The sequence below is a fragment of the Chiloscyllium punctatum genome, chromosome 2 (genome assembly GCF_047496795.1).
Source record: "Chiloscyllium punctatum isolate Juve2018m chromosome 2, sChiPun1.3, whole genome shotgun sequence".
Lineage (NCBI taxonomy): Eukaryota > Metazoa > Chordata > Chondrichthyes > Orectolobiformes > Hemiscylliidae > Chiloscyllium > Chiloscyllium punctatum.
In genome coordinates, this window is record NC_092740.1 from 3,805,722 (window position 1) to 3,814,528 (window position 8,807).

General features: G+C 46.5%; 1 pseudogene; it reads right to left on the bottom strand.

Moving 5' to 3' along the window:
- Window positions 1-6,539: 6,539 nt before the first annotated feature.
- Window positions 6,540-7,766, bottom strand: LOC140493656 (alpha-2C adrenergic receptor-like; annotated as a pseudogene).
- Between the last annotated feature and the right edge of the window lie 1,041 nt (window positions 7,767-8,807).

Consider the following 8,807-nt stretch of genomic DNA (forward strand, 5'->3'; position numbering starts at 1 on the left):
CTCCCTCATCCATCTTCAGAGTTACATCCTCAAACAATTTCCAGAAGATTAGTCAAGCATGATTGCCCCTTCATAAATCCATGCTGACTCTGACCTATCCTGTTACTACTATCCAGATGTGTCGTAATTTCATCCTTTATAATTGATTCCAGCATCTTTCCCACCACTGAGGTCAGACTAACTGGTCTATAATACCTGCTTTCTCTCTCCCTCCTTTCTTAAAAGGTGAGACAACATTAGCCACCCCCCAATCCGCAGGAACTGATCCTGAATCTATAGAACTCTGGAAAATAATCACCAATGCATCCACGATTTCTAGAGCCACCTCCTTCAGTACCCTGGGGTGTAGACCATCAGGCCCCGGGACTTATCAACCTTCAGACCTAACAGTCTCTCCAACACCAATTCCTGGCAAATATAAATTCCCTTCAGTTCAGGTCCTTCAGCCACTGTTACCTCAGGGAGATTGCTTGTGTCTTCCCCAGTGAACACAGGTCTGAAGTACCAATTCAACTCTTCCGCCATTTCTTTGTTCCCCGTAATATATTCCCCTGTTTCTGTCTTCAAGGGCCCAATTTTAGTCTTAACCATTTTTTTGCCTTTCACATACCTAAAAAAGCTTTTACTATCCTCCTTTATGTTTTTGGCCAGTTTACCTTCGTACCTCAGTTTTTCTTTGCGTATTTCCTTCTTAGTAATCCTCTGTTGTTCTTTAAAAGCTTCCCAGTCCTCCGTTTTCCCACTTATCTTTGCTATGTTATACTTTTTCTCTTTTAACTTTATATGTTTCTTAACTTCCCTCATCAGCCACGGCCACCCCTGCCTCCTCTTAGGATCTTTCTTCCTTTTTGGAACAAACTGATCCTACATGTGCATTGTCAATGTCCCGTTACAACCTACAATAGCCCTCCACACTATCCATAGTTCCACAACCTTTGTGTCATCGGCAAACTTACTAACCTACCCTTCCACTTCCGCATCCAAATCATTTATAAAAATCACAAAGAGCAGAGGTCCCAGAACAGATCCCTGCAGAACACCACTGGTCACCAAGCTCCAGGCTGAATACTTTCCATCTGCCATCACTCTCTGTCTTCTATGGGACAGCCAATTCTGTATCCAGACAGCTATGTTCCCCTGTATCCCATGCCTCCTTACCTTCTGAATGAGCCTACCATGGGGAGCCTTATCAATTGCCTTGCTAAAATCCATATACACCACATCCACTGCTTTACCTTCATATATGTGTTTTGTCACATCCTCAAATAATTCAATAAGGCTTGCAAGGCATGACCTGCCCCTCACAAAGCCATGCTGACTATTTCTAATCAAACTATGGTTTTCCAAGTAATTATAAATCCTGTCTCTCAGAATCCTCTCCAATGATTTGCCCACCACTCACTTAAGACGAACTGGTCTTGTAATTCTCATGATTATTCCTATTCCCTTTCTTGACAAAGAAATAACATTTGCCACCCTTCTATCATCTGGTACTACTCCAGTGGACAGTGAGGACGCAAAGATCATTGCGCAGCAATCTCTTCCCTCGCTTCCTGTAGTAACTGTTGGTGTACCCTGTCTGTCATAAGGGAATAATCTATCATCCTATTTTTCAAAATTTTCAGCACATCCTATTCTTAACCTGTTTGAGCATATCAGTGTGCTTCATGCTGTCCTCACAAACAAATTCACAGTAGTGAATACTGAAACAAAGTATTCATTAAGGACCTCCCATACTTCCTCCAACTCCAGGCACAAGTTCCCTCCACTATACCTGATTGGCCCTACCCTCACTCTGGCCATCGTCTTGTTCCTTTCATAAGTATAGAATGCCTTAGGGTTTTCCTTATCCTACCCACTAAAGCTTTTCCATGCCCCCTTCTAGCTCTCCTAAGTCCATTCTTCAGTTCCTTTCTTGGCTACCTTGGGACCCTCTGGAGCCCTGTCTGATCCTTGCCTCCCCAACCTTATGTAAGCTTCCTTCTTCCTCTTGTCTAGATGCTCTACATCCCTTGACACCCAAGGTTCCTTCATTGATTGGAGTGCCTTTCCGTAGTAGCTGTGTAGGCCATGTGATTGAGTGCACTTAAAACAGAGACAGATAGATTCTTGAATGGCAAGGAGATCAAGGCTTCTGGGGAGAAGGCAGAAGTGGGTGTGAGGGCGGAGGAGAAGTGATGCAGTAGTTAGAGGTGGAGCGTGGGGGAGAGATAAACATTTGGGCAGACAAAGGGATGGATAATGTTAAACCTGGAAGAAAGAAAAGCTGATAAAGGGGTCATTACGAGAGGAAAGCGGTTTGGCAAGGCGAAAAGAAGCCTGTGTTATGATAGGCCCTGAGCAAGAAGTAGGGGTGTGAGGTGAGGAAAGTCCATGGAAGAAAGTGTTCACACCTCAAAATTATGGAACTTGATATAGATTTCAGTAGATTATACAGAATTAAAAAGCCACATGGAATTACCAAAATTAAGACCAAAATTAATCAGGAGTTATAAGTGAAGAGTACAAAAGAGAGCGAGCCATAAATGTAAAAATAGAAGAAATTTTGGAAACATTGAAAGAAGGGTGGTACAGTGGCTCAGTGATTAGCACTGCTACCTCACAGCCTGAGGGACCCAGATTCGACCCCAGCTTCAGGTGATTGTGTGGAATTTGCACATTCTCCCTGTGTGGGTTTGCTCCGGTTTCCTCCCACAGTCCAAAGATGTGCAGGTTAGGTGAATTGGCCATGCTAAATTGCCCACAGCATTCAGGGATACGTAGATTAGGTGCATTAGTCATGGGAAATGTAGAGCAATAGGATAGGGGAATGGTCTGGGTGGGATACTCTTCAGAGGGTTGTTGTGGACTTGTTGGGCCAAAGGGTCTTTTTCCACACTGTAGGAATTCTATGAAAATGAGTGTTAGTCCTATAGAATGTGAGATGCTAAAATGAAAAATAGGCAAATACTAGATGAATTGAAGAGATGTTTTCATTGGTCTTTACTCTGAAGAATGCAGTAACATCGTAGATGTAGCAATAAATCAGGAAATGGAATAGAAGAAGGAACTCAGGAAAATGACAATAACCAGAGATGTGACATGGGTTAAATTGTTGGAGCTATAGACTGTCAAGTGCCTGGGTCCTAATGGACTTCACCCTAGGTTGTAAAAGAAATGTCTACTGAGACAATCGATGGTTTTCACCTTCCAAAACTTCTTTAATGGTCCCATTAGATTGCAAGATAATGAATGCAACTCCTTCATTCCAAAAGGCAGGAAGACAGAAAGCGGGAAACTATAGGCCAATTAGCTTTGCATCCATCATAGGAGAAATGCTAGAAATTATTACTCAAGACATTATAGCAGCACATTTAGGTCAGTTCAAGGTTATCAGGCACAGCCAACATGGTTTTGTGAAAGGGAAATCATTGAGCAGTATTTGAGAAATGTATCAAAGTTCTTTTTCACTGCAGTGTAGGAGATTGAGAGGTGACCTGATAGAAGTTTATAAAATAACAAGAGGTGTAGATAAAGTTGATGGCAGTTGTCTTTTCCCTAAGGTGGGGAATTTCAGGACTGGGGACACATTTTTAAATTGAGAGATTTAAAAATGAATTAAAAGGTAATTATTTTTCATGAGGATGGTTTGAGTGTAGAATGAACTTTCTGAGGAACTGGTGGGTGTGGGTACAGTTGCAACATTTAAAGGACAGTTGGATGGATACATGAGTAGGAAAGATTTGGAAGGATATGGGCCAGGAGCATGCAGGTGGGACTAGTCTAGTTTGGGATAATGTTCAGCATGGACTGGTTGAATCAAAGGGTCTGTTTCTGTGCTGTATTGACTCTATGACTCTTATGACAAAAGGGAACTGGCAGATAAACTCTACTGGATTAGTGGTGCTGGAAGAGCACAGCAGTTCAGGCAGCATCCAACGAGCAGCGAAATCGACGTTTCGGGCAAAAGCCCTTCATCAGGAATAAAGGCAGTGAGCCTGAAGCATGGAGAGATAAGCTAGAGGAGGGTGGGGGTGGGGAGAGAGTAGCATAGAGTACAATGGGTGAGTGGGGGAGGGGATGAAGGTGATAGGTCAGGGAGGAGAGGGTGGAGTGGATAGGTGGAAAAGAAGATAGGCAGGTAGGACAAGTCAAGGAGACAGTAACTGAGCTGGAAGTTTGAAACTAGGATGAGGTGGGGGAAGGGGAAATGAGGAAGCTGTTGAAGTCCACATTGATGCCCTGGGGTTGAAGTGTTCTGAGGCGGAAGATGAGGCGTTCTTCCTCCAGGCGTCTGGTGGTGAAGGAGGCCCAGGACCTCCATGTCCTCGGCAGAGTGGGAGGGGGAATTGAAATGTTGGGCCATGGGCGGTTTGGTTGATTGGTGCGGGTGTCTCGGAGATGTTCCCTAAAGCGCTCTGCTAGGAGGCGCCCAGTCTCCCCAATGTAGAGGAGACCACATCGGGAGCAACGGATACAATAAATGATATTGGTGGATGTGCAGGTGAAACTTTGATGGATGTGGAAGGCTCCTTTAGGGCCTTGGATAGAGGTGAGGGAGGAGGTGTGGGCACAGGTTTTACAGTTTCTGCGGTGGCAGGGGAAAGTGCCAGAATGGGAGGGTGGGTCGTAGGGGGGTGTGGACCTGACCAGGTAGTCACGGAGGGAACGGTCTTTGCAGAAGGCGGAAGGGGGTGGGGAGGGAAATATATCCCTGGTGGTGGGGTCTTTTTGGAGGTGGCGGAAATGTCAGTGGATGATTTGGTTGATGCGAAGGTTTGTAGGGTGGAAGGTGAGCACCAGGGGTGTTCTGTCCTTGTTACGGTTGGAGGGGTGGGGTCTGAGGCCGGAGGTGCGGGATGTGGACGAGATGCTTTGGAGGGCATCTTTAACCATGTGGGAAGGGAAATTGCGGTCTCTAAAGAAGGAGGCCATCTGGTGTGTCCTATGGTGGAACTGGTCCTCCTGGGAGCAGATACGGCGGAGGCGGAGAAATTGGGAATACGGGATGGCATTTTTGCAAGAGATAGGGTGGGACGAGGTGTAATCCAGGTAGCTATGGGAGTCAGTGGGTTTGTAAAAAATGTCAGTGTCAAGTCGGTCGTCACTAATGGAGATGGAGAGGTCCAGGAAGGGGAGCGAGGTGTCAGAGATAGTCCAGGTAAATTTAAGGTCAGGGTGGAATGTGTTGGTGAACTGTTCCAACACAAATTTAACAATAGGGTGGCCAAATATGCAGGCATCAGCTGAAACTGCAAAATGTATTAGAGCATTTCTCTCACAACTGTTGCTTAATACTGTAGATGAAGAAATGCCATTGGGAAGAGATTACAACACAATATGGTGGCATGTCTTACTTTGCATAAATATAAAGAACTCTACAGGGATTACTTTAGATTCATGAGGTACAGATAGGAAAAATTAATAAAATTAAGCGTTCAGATTTAGTCAGAAACCCTGGGTTAACATTGTACTGCGAAGCAAACTTGGAACCTCAGAATTGTCTTTTTTTTAATTGCAGGTTTTTGCTTTCACTGCAGATCCCATACAGATTGTTGAATTCAAATCAGATGAATTGAATTCAGTTAAACAATTTAAACAGTGTCATGTTGCCAGGTATGAATTTGAATAGGGGAAGGAAAAAAGCTAAATATTACATATTGTAACTGCAAACCATATTGGCACAAGAAAATATTGGAACGTTGGGGAGTCCAGAACTAGAGGGCATAGGTTTAGGGTGAGAGGGGAAGGATATAAAAGAGACATAAGGGGCAAAGTTTTCACACAGAGAGTGGTACGTGTATGGAATGAGCTGCCAGAGGAAGTGGTGGAGGCTGGTACAATTACAACATTTAAGAGGCATTTGGATGGGTATATGAATAGGAAGGGTTTGGAGGGATATTGCCCGGGTGCTGGCAGGTGGGACTAGATTGGGTTGGGATATCTGGTCGGCATGGACGGGTTGGACCGAAGGGTCTGTTTCCATACTCTATGACTCTAAATGTTAGTTAGAATTTAACTCTTTCATGTTTGGCTGGTTGGATACATATAAAATCGAACCATCATCATATATAAGTATTTGTACATATATATGGAGAGAGAATGTACTCAGTCTATATATGTAAAAAAAAACACAGTTGGTAATACAGAGTGATGGATGGGTTCGATTCCCACACCAGCTGAGGTTACCAGGAAGGATCCTCCTTCTCAACTTCTCCCCTCAACTGAGATAGGGTGACCTTCAGGTTATACCAGTAAAAATAAACAGGGGATTCTGAAGATCTCCTCAGTTTAGGGACTGACTACAGCCAGTGTACAGAGTGGACTTCCTGCTGGGCAGAATGAGAAAGAATACCACCCCCAATCCTCTCTCTCAAATGAGACAGCAGCCGTGGAATCTGATAGGCTATGGAGGTATCAACTTTATGATACATATGCATTTTCCTACATCCATATGTACATCATATAGATTATGTACATTTTCAGACCCAAGGACAGTTGAAAACCAAAGAATGGGCCGGTTGGGATGGGGGGAGGTGGGGGGGATGTGGGAGGTTGAATCAAAATGTCCTCTTCTTGGGTTTGAAGAGGACTTTGCGAAACACCCTCCTGAAGTTCTGGTTGAAGATGGTGTAGATGACGGGGTTGAGGGAGCTGTTGCAGTAACCAATCCAAAACAAGAACCTGAAGAGGGTCTCGGGGACCTCACAGAGCTCTGGCAGATCCGGTACAGGCTGTAACTGAGAAAGAAAGGCAGCCAGAACAGGATGAACAGCTCCATGACCACAGCCAGCACAAAGGTGAAGTGTTTCTCTCGGGCCTGGGAGGCCTTGCCCCTAGACATGCAGCTGTCCCTACTCCTCCACCGGGTGGAGAACAAATCAAAGGAGCAGCTGCTGGAGCAGGAGAGGCGTTGGTGGCTCAGGTTCAAGTCTTTCCTGGAGCTCTCTTTTTTGGATGGGTGTTTTTGGAGGTGGAGCTGTCCTCAGGCTCTGCCACTGAGCAGTAGTGGCCATTCTGGCACCCCCTCCTCCTGCTGCTGCTAGCCCGCTGCCGGGAGCAGCACTCCCTCCATTGCCTGGCTCCTTAAGGGAGGTGGCTCTGCTGGCAGCCATCTCCTCAGTCTGAGAGGAGTCTTCTGGGCCGTTTCTCTTCACTGACAGGCTGTGGGCCCGGTGCTTGGCCACCCGGTAGATGTGGAGGTACACCAGCAGCATGATGAGGCAGGGTGCGAAGAAAGAGGCGTCACACAACAGAAGGATGTACCAGGTGTCGTCACTGATGCAGTAGGCGGGCCAAAGCTGGTCCTGCTCCACCACCCAGGAGGTGGAGATGAGGGGAGGGAAGGAGATAATGGCCACGGGGAGCCAGACAGTGACAATGGCCCCTTTGATTCTGCTGGGAGTCCTCTTCAGGCTGTACTCCACCACTTTGACAATGGACCATACCTGTCCAGGCTGATGGCACACAGATGCACAATGGGCAAGGTGCAGAACAGGACATCCAAAGACAAGTAGGTATCACACCAAAGCGCCCCGAAGTGCCAGTAGCCCATTAACTTCATGGCCAGTGAGAAAGACATGACCAAGGCAGCCATCAGGATGTCCGCGCTGGCCGGGGCCACCAGGAACAGGTTCTGGGAGCCCGCAGAGCCCAGCTTGTCAACACCGTGATCACACCAGGATGTTGGCCACGATCGTGAACAGGATCAGGAAGCCCAACAGAGCTGACAAGCCGGCCTCCGGCCATGGTGAGGCATTCAAGGCGATGGCATTGACCGTCCCCATCTCCCTCTTCCTCTCTCTCTCCCTTACACACACACACACACCCCAGGGGTCAGTCAGGGTAGTCCCCTCCTCCCCAATCCAATTTCCAAATGATTATCTTGCTCACCTTTCTGTCTGTGTCTGTGAAGAGTTGGACTGCAGCCCCCTCCAGACAGACACATACCCTCTTTCTGCACCTCTCTTTATTTCCACTTTTTATGCTTCTCTTTATGCTCTCCTTGGTAACTGCATGCATGGATAAAGCATTACTTAGACTGGACTCTCAGGGTCAAGCCCTTTTGTGCTAGGTCAGGAGGAGGTCATAGCATGCCATCCCAGGAGATCCATTGGCGAAATCTACTCCAGATCACTTAAATCCCATGGTCATCTCATTTAAACTGTGTGTGGGGTGGGCTTGGGGTTTCAGTGATCTCCAGCTCTGTGAGCAAATCCCACACTCTCTCTGCCGTTAATTCACTCACCCTCACCTGTCCCCCCTAGTGCGCACACACACACAAATGCACTGAACCTTTCCTTCGCAAAACTCTAGAGACCTTATAGAGATTTATATAATCATGAGAGGCATGGGTAAGGTAAATAGCCAAGGTCTTTTTCCCAGGCTGAAGGAGTCCAAAACTAGAGGGCATTGGTTTAAGGTGAGAGGGAAAAAGATTCAAAAGGGCCCTGAGGTATAGCTTTTGCACACAGAGAGTGGTGTGTGTATGGAATGAGCTGCCAAATGAAGTGGTGGAGACCGGTACAATTGCAACATTCAAAAGGCATCTGATTAGATACATGAATTGAAAGGTTTAGAGAGATATGGACCGAATACTGGCAAATGAGACTAGATTAATTTCGCATATCTGGTTGGCATGGATGGGTTGAATCGAAGGGTCCGTTTCCGTGCTGTCCATTTCTGTGACTTTACATCCTCCAACCCCCTTCCCCACCCAAATCCCTCCTCCCTTAGGGGACCTGATACTCACTGCTGCTTCCGAACCCAGCACACACCTTCCCCTGGGGCTCAGCACCTTAGGATCTAAAACTCCTCTCTCCTCAACA